The 8,198-nt window shown below is 39.3% G+C and overlaps 1 protein-coding gene across 1 annotated transcript in view; it reads left to right on the plus strand.

Annotated features, from left to right (window-relative positions):
• Positions 1 to 8,198, plus strand: part of LOC307253359 (metabotropic glutamate receptor 4-like) — a gene marked incomplete at both ends in the record, with an annotated part of 160,564 nt that overhangs the window by 115,336 nt on the left and 37,030 nt on the right. The window lies entirely within an intron of this gene.

Consider the following 8,198-nt stretch of genomic DNA (forward strand, 5'->3'; position numbering starts at 1 on the left):
TATCTTCTTCCTCCTCCTCTATTCCATCCCTCATCTCCACTGAAAACACTTCCTGGTAAAAAGGTGTAATGGTGATGAAGGTGGGAGAAAATAGGGAAGTGGTAAAAAAGCTTTCAGAAAACATCCAGATAGGTAACATTACTGCTATCTTCAGTCCAACTCATTGATCCCAAGCTGGAATCTAGGTGGTCACACAATTATATCAAAGGAAAAAAATAAAGATTTTAATGTTTTTCCTTATTTTTTCCATTTGAAATATAGGGTATTTCCATGCCTTCAATCTTCAAAACTGATACTATATGAAGTCATAACTTCATATGAAAAAGATAATATTTTGTTATTTGTTTCATATAACAAAATATCACAAGCACATATTGCTTAATTTGAAAAGTCTTTCGGATCAGTATATTTGGACATTGAGGGGAAACTGGAGCATTAAAAGAAACCCAAACCTACCAACTTTATGCAGGACCTGTTATCTGCCAGCTGAACCTCTGAGACATCTGGCCATAAATGAGCCAAATCTCCTTGTGTATATACATATATTTATATATCAGTGATTCTTGAGAAGTGGGACAAAACAGGGTGCAATGTTGAAAAAATACAAACCCTATGTTTTGGCAAATTAAATTACATGTATGCATCCAACATATACTAAGCTACTGAGCTAAGCTTTGACACAACCTCCCAGCTTTTGTCCTTTTTATCAAAATGGGACTTTTACCTTGCCATTCCTTATCAAAATGGGCTTTTCCGCTTGCCATTCATTTTTTTGTGTCAACACCGTCAGACACCAAAAACACAAATACATTTTTCCTCAATTTATGCTAGACCCATGAAATGTATACTGTAGTGATCACAAATATTCACCAAGACTGACAGAGGCCACAAAAAATATGTGAATATAAAAATGTTTGACATCTGAAGGTGTTGACATATTTAACGTTTCTTAAACAGAACAAATGGAGTTTTTCTAGTAGCCATTTGGTTTTTCTGTTGATGATAGGTGCTAGTATGAACTACTTCAGGAAAATAAAATGATCGATAAAATAACTGTTAAATAACTTCTTCAGAAATTGTAAGTCGGTGTTGACATATCATGGTTGTGACGCAGGATTTTCATATTTGGAATGTAAAATATTCTAAAACTATAACAATTATCAGAGCCTGTCTGACTCTGCAGAGGTAGAATGTGACAAGAGGTCCTTCATAGTGACAACTGACCCTTATTTCGGCTGATTTTCTTACATTTTAATGTCCCACTACTTTGAAACCATATAAAACATGAATGTGTAGAAGAAAAACTATTTTTATTGATATGAGAGATATTATTTAGTGTTGCTTTTGATGGAAAAAACACTTTTTAATCATTAAAGTACATTTTTAATAGGTTTTATTGCGTATGAAAGATTGAAACCCTCTCTGTGGACACACTGTTTTGGACGTTGTGAGAAGATAACAAGTGTCCTATATTTGACATTATAATGATACAATTACATTTAAGGGGATAATTGTGATCCAGACATTCTATTCTTAATCCCTAATAACATCTACAATTTTTGATATATTTATTTTAAAAGATAACAGCAGTTACATATGGAAGACGGCCTTTAGTCCCGGTTCTCAAGAATCACTGATATATAAAAGAGAGAGCGATATATTTAAATAAGAGAAGCTGTGGCGGACACAAAAAGACACAGTTTGCCTATCCTACCCATTGTTCACTTTGTCTGTAGCCAACATTTATAGAATAACTGAAAATATTCAAGCTCTGTAAACATTCAGAGCCTTGTCACCAGGGGTGGACTGGGACAAAAATTCAGCCCTGGCATTTTTGGCCAAGGCAGCCCACCATGATTATTTATACGATATGTGGAGGCAGGGGCGTTGCTCCAAATTCTGGGCCCCTATACAGGAAGTCCTGATGGGCCCTCTGAGAGGCGGTCTTACAATACAAACATGTAAAAGCTATGTTTGTCTATAGTCCAAAACGTATGAGTGACTGGTCACTCTCTGAGCCAGATAACAACACAATGTTTCTATTGATGAATGACCAAATCATTATGCGTACTTGAACACAACCCCTGGTCTAATGACTCTTAATAACCATGCACACACACAGTGTTTCTCACAGGAATTTGAGAGACTGTGTCGTGGACCCTGGACCTTCTAGAGCAGGGGTTCTCAACCTTCTGCAAGCTGGGCCCCCCCAAAGCTGGGTCATTGCAGTTGGGCCCCCCCACCGACCCTGACAACCCCCCCCCCCCCGTCCCCCCCCACACACACACACACACCACCCTACACAGATAGATAGATAGATAGATAGATAGATAGATAGATAGATAGATAGATAGATAGATAGATAGATAGATAGATAGATAGATAGATAGATAGATAGATAGATAGATAGATAGATAGATAGATAGATAGATAGATACTCTATTATTGTTATTATCACAAGGGCTAGGCCAGTGGCGCACCTTTGAGTTGAACATTGGGTTTAGGGTTGGGGTCCGGAAATTTCTTATAATTTAACGTTAAATTCTGGTGCACTTTTATGTGACACTGAGGAAATGTTTTTTTTTAAAATCTCCTTAGAAGAGAAGAAAATAGTAGCCTAAATAGAAGATACACAGAATACATTCTACAATAGGTATACCTGTTATGAAAAAGCTTCACAAAACAAAGTCTATGATCAATGGGAAACACTGCTGTCTGACAACCCAGTTCAGAGAATGTTTCAACTATTGAGTCTTGGATTTGGAAAGTGGCCAGATTTAGCTCAAAATGCTACCTGCGATTAATGTGCTGTGCAGCCTGAACGCGGAGTTGTGTGTGTCTCAGTGGCGATTCCAGGAAATTTTGACTGGGGGTGGCCAAGGTGGGCCACAGAGCTAGAGTGGGGTGGCCATCGCACCCCTGAATTAAAGGTACAACGAGTAAGTCGGCACGTTGGCGACACCTTTGAACAAAAGCGGTAGTATTTTTACGACGCCAGCTGTCGTGAAGCTGTTTTCTAGCTCGTGCAGGGCCTCAAGATTCAAATAATCAGGAAGCAATATAGTGCGTGTCCGTGTGTTGAAAGTGTGAGGGCACCGGACTCTTTTCGGCTCCGTGAGAGTGGTTAGTGACACAGCATCAACTACACCTGACCTGATTGCAATGAGTTGATCCATTGTCACCTCTCACGGAGCTGAACGAGTAGGCCTATGTGTCCCCAGTCCCCACACAAAGCGAATGAACGAGAGACGGCAGTTAGTTATGGATCACGATGAGGTAATGTGTTTATGTTGTTGTAAATAATGACTATTTCAGATGAATAATGGTCATCTGATGATGCTGGTGAGGCAAAGTAAACTTTGTTTTAGTAGGCTACCGCTCATTCATTTAGGAGTAAACACTGCAGTCTAGGTTCGCTGCGTGAAATTGTGTATACGTTGCTTGGCAACGCCCTCCCGCCCGCCTATCACTCTCCCTTTGAGCTTTTCTTCATTGCATTTTTTTTTTTTTTCTTTGATGGTTCAGCCCCGTTATCAGTCATTATGACGACAAATAACTGTCTCAAACAAGGCTCCCGCTCCCCTTCTAGGATGACCAGATCGCATTTCCATTACTTTTCACACGTCCCGCAAATTGAGACGTTGTCCCGCATTGTTATTGAAAGTGAGCCCCCCTTTTTAAATGCGTGTTTTGTAATCTGGCATTTATCCGATAGCTGTCAGGAGACAGCAGTCTCCGTTTGTCTGTGTGTGTGTTTGTCTGTGTGTGTGTATCGGGCTGCTGGGCTCAGTGGCTCTGTGAAGGTGCTGCCTGCAGTGCTTCAACGTTCACTTTCCTGTTACTTCAAAATAAAAGCCAACTCACGTTTGTCAAGTGAAATGCTAATGTGAAGCCAGTGAAATGCTTTTAATGTGAAGCCGCAGCCTTAATGCTCTATTTGTTTAACAGTAGCTAACTTAACTGCTGCACGCTGATCTAAAGATAGTGTTTTTTTAATTTAGAAAGCCGTGTCTCTGGCATTACCGGTGGTGACACGAGTTTATTTTGCTAAAAAAACGGCACTTTGTCCCGCATTGTCCCGCACAAACGTAGTCTTTGTCCCACATCTGGTGAATTGGGATCTGGTCTCCCGCTCCCCTTCCCTCACCTGGAGTGATAGGCTTTTCAATTCACGTTCCTGCGCCACACTGAAATCTGCGACCAATACGGATATGTGACCATAGAGCATGCACGCGTGAACCGAAAATCGGACTGGGTGTACGACCAGATCAAATGCAGTAATAAAAACTATATAAAAACGTCTTTCTTTGCACTGATGGTCTCGTTTGCTGTTAAAGGTAATTTATGATTATCAGAGGAAAAATTAGGCTGTTTAAAAGATATTTAAATGTTACTCGTTGCCGCTTTAATAGCATGTGATATGCTGTAACCAATTCAAAGATGATTTATAATCCCAAATGCCCAAATCATGTTAGTATCCATTGTAATGTTTGTCAGAAAACTAAACCCCTGAAGGGGGGTCTGGGGGCATCCCCCCCCAGAAGATTTTTTTGTGTTTTTAACATGTAATCTAAGCATTCTGGTGCATTCTGGCGAAGATAATAAAGGAAAAAGTCAATATTCATTTCAGTTCAGATGAATAGTAAAATTAGCAAAACAACATAACTTGCTAGCAGCCAGATGCCTAACAACTAGACAGAGGGACGGATGACAACTAGATTTTGACCAAATATCTTGCTAAAAAAATAAACCTTTATTTATGAAATTCTGCCCTAAGAACATGTTACACTTGCTAACTACAAACTTACATTTTTTTATTCAGATTTCAAAAATCTGCTGGGACACGTGCCCATACACATGCATGGGTGGCACGCATGTCACAAGCACACTTATGCTGTTTTCAAGACCTTTGCTGACCAGAGACCAGTTCTAGTGGCCACAGTCCTACCATTAATTCAGTACTTGAAAATTGCAAACTGATCTCATATCAGTGGATTGGAGTGTTTGTGTGATGAACTTGGCAACTACCTATCAAAAAAAGTTAAGTTTTTTTTTTCATCCCCCTCGCGCCCCCCCGGTAGAGTGTCCGCGCCCCACCGGTTGAGAACCACTGTTCTAGAGGGGTCCGGGGGAATGCTCCCCCGGAAGATTTTTTTTCAAATGTTAAAGTAAAATTCATCAATCTGGTGCACTTTGAAGAGAAAACTAAGGATAAATCAACTGTTTCCTATGTAAGCTATTTAGTAGGCTATTATTTGCTGGAATAATGTATAGACACAGATGACCAAAAAGCAGAAAGAAGAAATGTACATGTTTAAAAAATCCAGTCAGCTTCGGGAATTTTTTTCCTTTGTTTGTATTTTTTAATGGCCCAATATAGGCCCCTGATCTTCGTAGCCCCGAACAATGTTATTTAAAAAATAACATAAATGTACTGACGAATGAAAGGCCCATGAAATCTTTTTTTTTCCCTAAATAACGTTTTTCTGGGCCTTCAAAGATCAGGGGCCTATATTGAGCTAGTAAAAAAAAGAATAAAAAAAAAAAAAATATATATATTTTTTTGGGTGCAGCCCCCCTCTGCCTTGGGCCCCCCCAAGCCTGTCCGCAGTCCGACGGCCCTGAACGTAACTGACCATCGTCAGATGCTCATAATTACCGAGTAGAAGTTGAATGCATGATAATACAATTTAATGCAGCCTCTGAATGGGCGGCCCTCTGCTGTGTGTGTGATTGGGCCAGGCCCAGCCTAGAACCAATCATAATGAGTAATGGCCTGGGACAAAGTTTTATTTAACTTTCAGGTGAAGTTGACAGCCTGCACGCACAATTATATGTCCATGGCACTCCCGAGAGGGAAGGGCCCTCGGCCCCCGGCTGTGTGACTTGGCCGGGCCGGGCCGAGTCACACAGCCGAGGGTCCATAAAAAAAAAAAAAAAAAAAAAAAAAAAAGATTTTTAATTTTTTTTTTTTTTTTTTTTTTTTTATAAATGGACCCGGCCCGGCCCAAAATGCCTGCCGGCCCACCGGGACGATGCCCGGTGTGCCAGATGGCCAGTCCACCCCTGCTTGTCACTGATGTCAAATTGCCTCGTCTAAAGGAGCTGGGTAAGCAGCTAGATAATAACAACGAGAAAAACAAAAACTTTTCTTCTGTTTTAATATAGCACTTGTTGAAATTAAGTCTCTGTGGAGATACAAAATGGCTGCCACAGACATCTTACAGGGTGTGCAAGAAATACATGATTTATCTTTACTAAGTGCTGCCTGGTTTTGTTTCTATCTGATGCTGATGCATTGTTGTTCTTGTCTTGCCCGAACCTTGTGTCAGTGAGAAGGCCATTTGTTGAGTAAAAAATAATGCATTAATTGCAAGCAGTACTCGGTACACACAAATATTGCCCCCGGTCACTTTGCCCAGTTCAGTACTGTAAAATTATCAATAAATTACATGAAAAATCTTCATATTATTGAGACTGATCAAATGAGGAATATATGTAGGGAGACAGGGCTGGTAGAAGAAGCAGTGCAGCAGAAGCAGCAGTGAGACGCTGCATGTGTGAACAAAAACAGCGAGAGGCACAGCCCTTAGAGAAGCAGGCGAACTGCTCCAGAGTTAAACGGGGGATAGATGGCCTGGGCGCTAATGACATGAGCTATTATTCAGAAATTCTCTTTCAAGTCATTATTTAAAGGAAGAGATGTAATTAGGTGCTGCTATCCAAATGAATCCATTTCCAAACATGTTTTCATGCTGAGCAGAGTTTCCATTAAATTCTTCCAAAAAAGCATTAACCTTAAAAGCACATGGAAACAGATGACATAGATCATCTACTGAAGGTGCCAGTGTTTTGGTTTGACTTTAATATGCTCTTAAGACAATGTCACATAGAAAAGTCTCAACTATATGTAACTCCAATCACTCTTTCTGACTGCAGAAGCAGGTATTTGTTTGCAATTCGCTGTACTTCACAGTCATCTAATTTCTATCTACATTGCAACCTTCATTCCTTCACTGAGAGAGAGGAGAATAAGAAACACATTAAAATAAGGAAAAGCAATGGTCAAATGGGCTTTAAATAAAATATAGTGAAAACCGTGAACATATTGAATGTCGACATGTATTCAGCCCCTCCTAATTATATCTGTATCTTTGAGTATGTGATAATACTGAGGTGTGACAATCTGAGAGGGTGTGTGCTGTTCGGCTAATTCTCACAATATTTTGTGATTTTGAGCTTTAAGGATAAAGTTATGAAAATAATATACAAATGAGTTAACCTTAGTTCAACCTTAGTTTTTGTGGAGGGTACAGACAGATAATTTTATTTGTAAGTAGGTAACGCTAAACATACGCTTTTATGTTAGTTTATAATTAGAATATTTACAAAGGACAGTTACATCATTAATAAAAGGATTTTCTGGTCTGGACTCTGGCCAACAAGCAAATGTGCACTACAGTGCTGCTTGAAAGTATGTGAACCCCTTGAACATTTTGGAATTTTATTTATTTGAACCATTATTAATTCATTTTATCAATACCAGTATATTATGAAATAACAGATGTTTCTTTATCAATTCAACATTTTTCTTTTCCGGAAATCAATTGTTAAAACTGATAAAACAAATGATTTGCCAACTTGTGTATTGATAAAAATGAATGATTAATGGTTACACTGAATACAATTCCAAAATGCTCAAGGGGTTTATATACTTTCAAGCACAGACTCAAATGTGTGTAAAAAGGCATTTTCAGACATAGGATAAGCAACATTGCTGACTAACTATCTGCGGAAGTGATGGTCTTTCGTCTTTCAGACAAAGGTGTCCTTTTACATCAAAGTTCCTGATGGCTTCATTCAGACATGACATATTTATGGAAAGGGCCACAACGCTATATGGAGAACAGCTGTGAGTTAAGGAGAGTGTTTTGTGTTCTCTCACAGGCTGCATCACTGATGAATTTTTAAAACTCACTATCCCATTGAAGCCTTGATTAATGACCATCGTTGTGTGCGCTAGGGGCGCTCACCCCTTCTTGACAAAGGTGAATCCACTGATTTTGATAATGATAATGAAAATGAATACATTTTATTTTCAAGTAAAATAGAGCGCCAATTTCGCTGCCTGTTTTATGAAATCTGACAGTTCAGAAGCCTTAAATTACAGCACATCAATTTGAGACTCTGCTTTTATT

This window comes from Ammodytes marinus (assembly GCF_949987685.1).
Source record: "Ammodytes marinus genome assembly, chromosome: 7".
NCBI classification, from domain to species: Eukaryota; Metazoa; Chordata; class Actinopteri; order Uranoscopiformes; family Ammodytidae; genus Ammodytes; species Ammodytes marinus.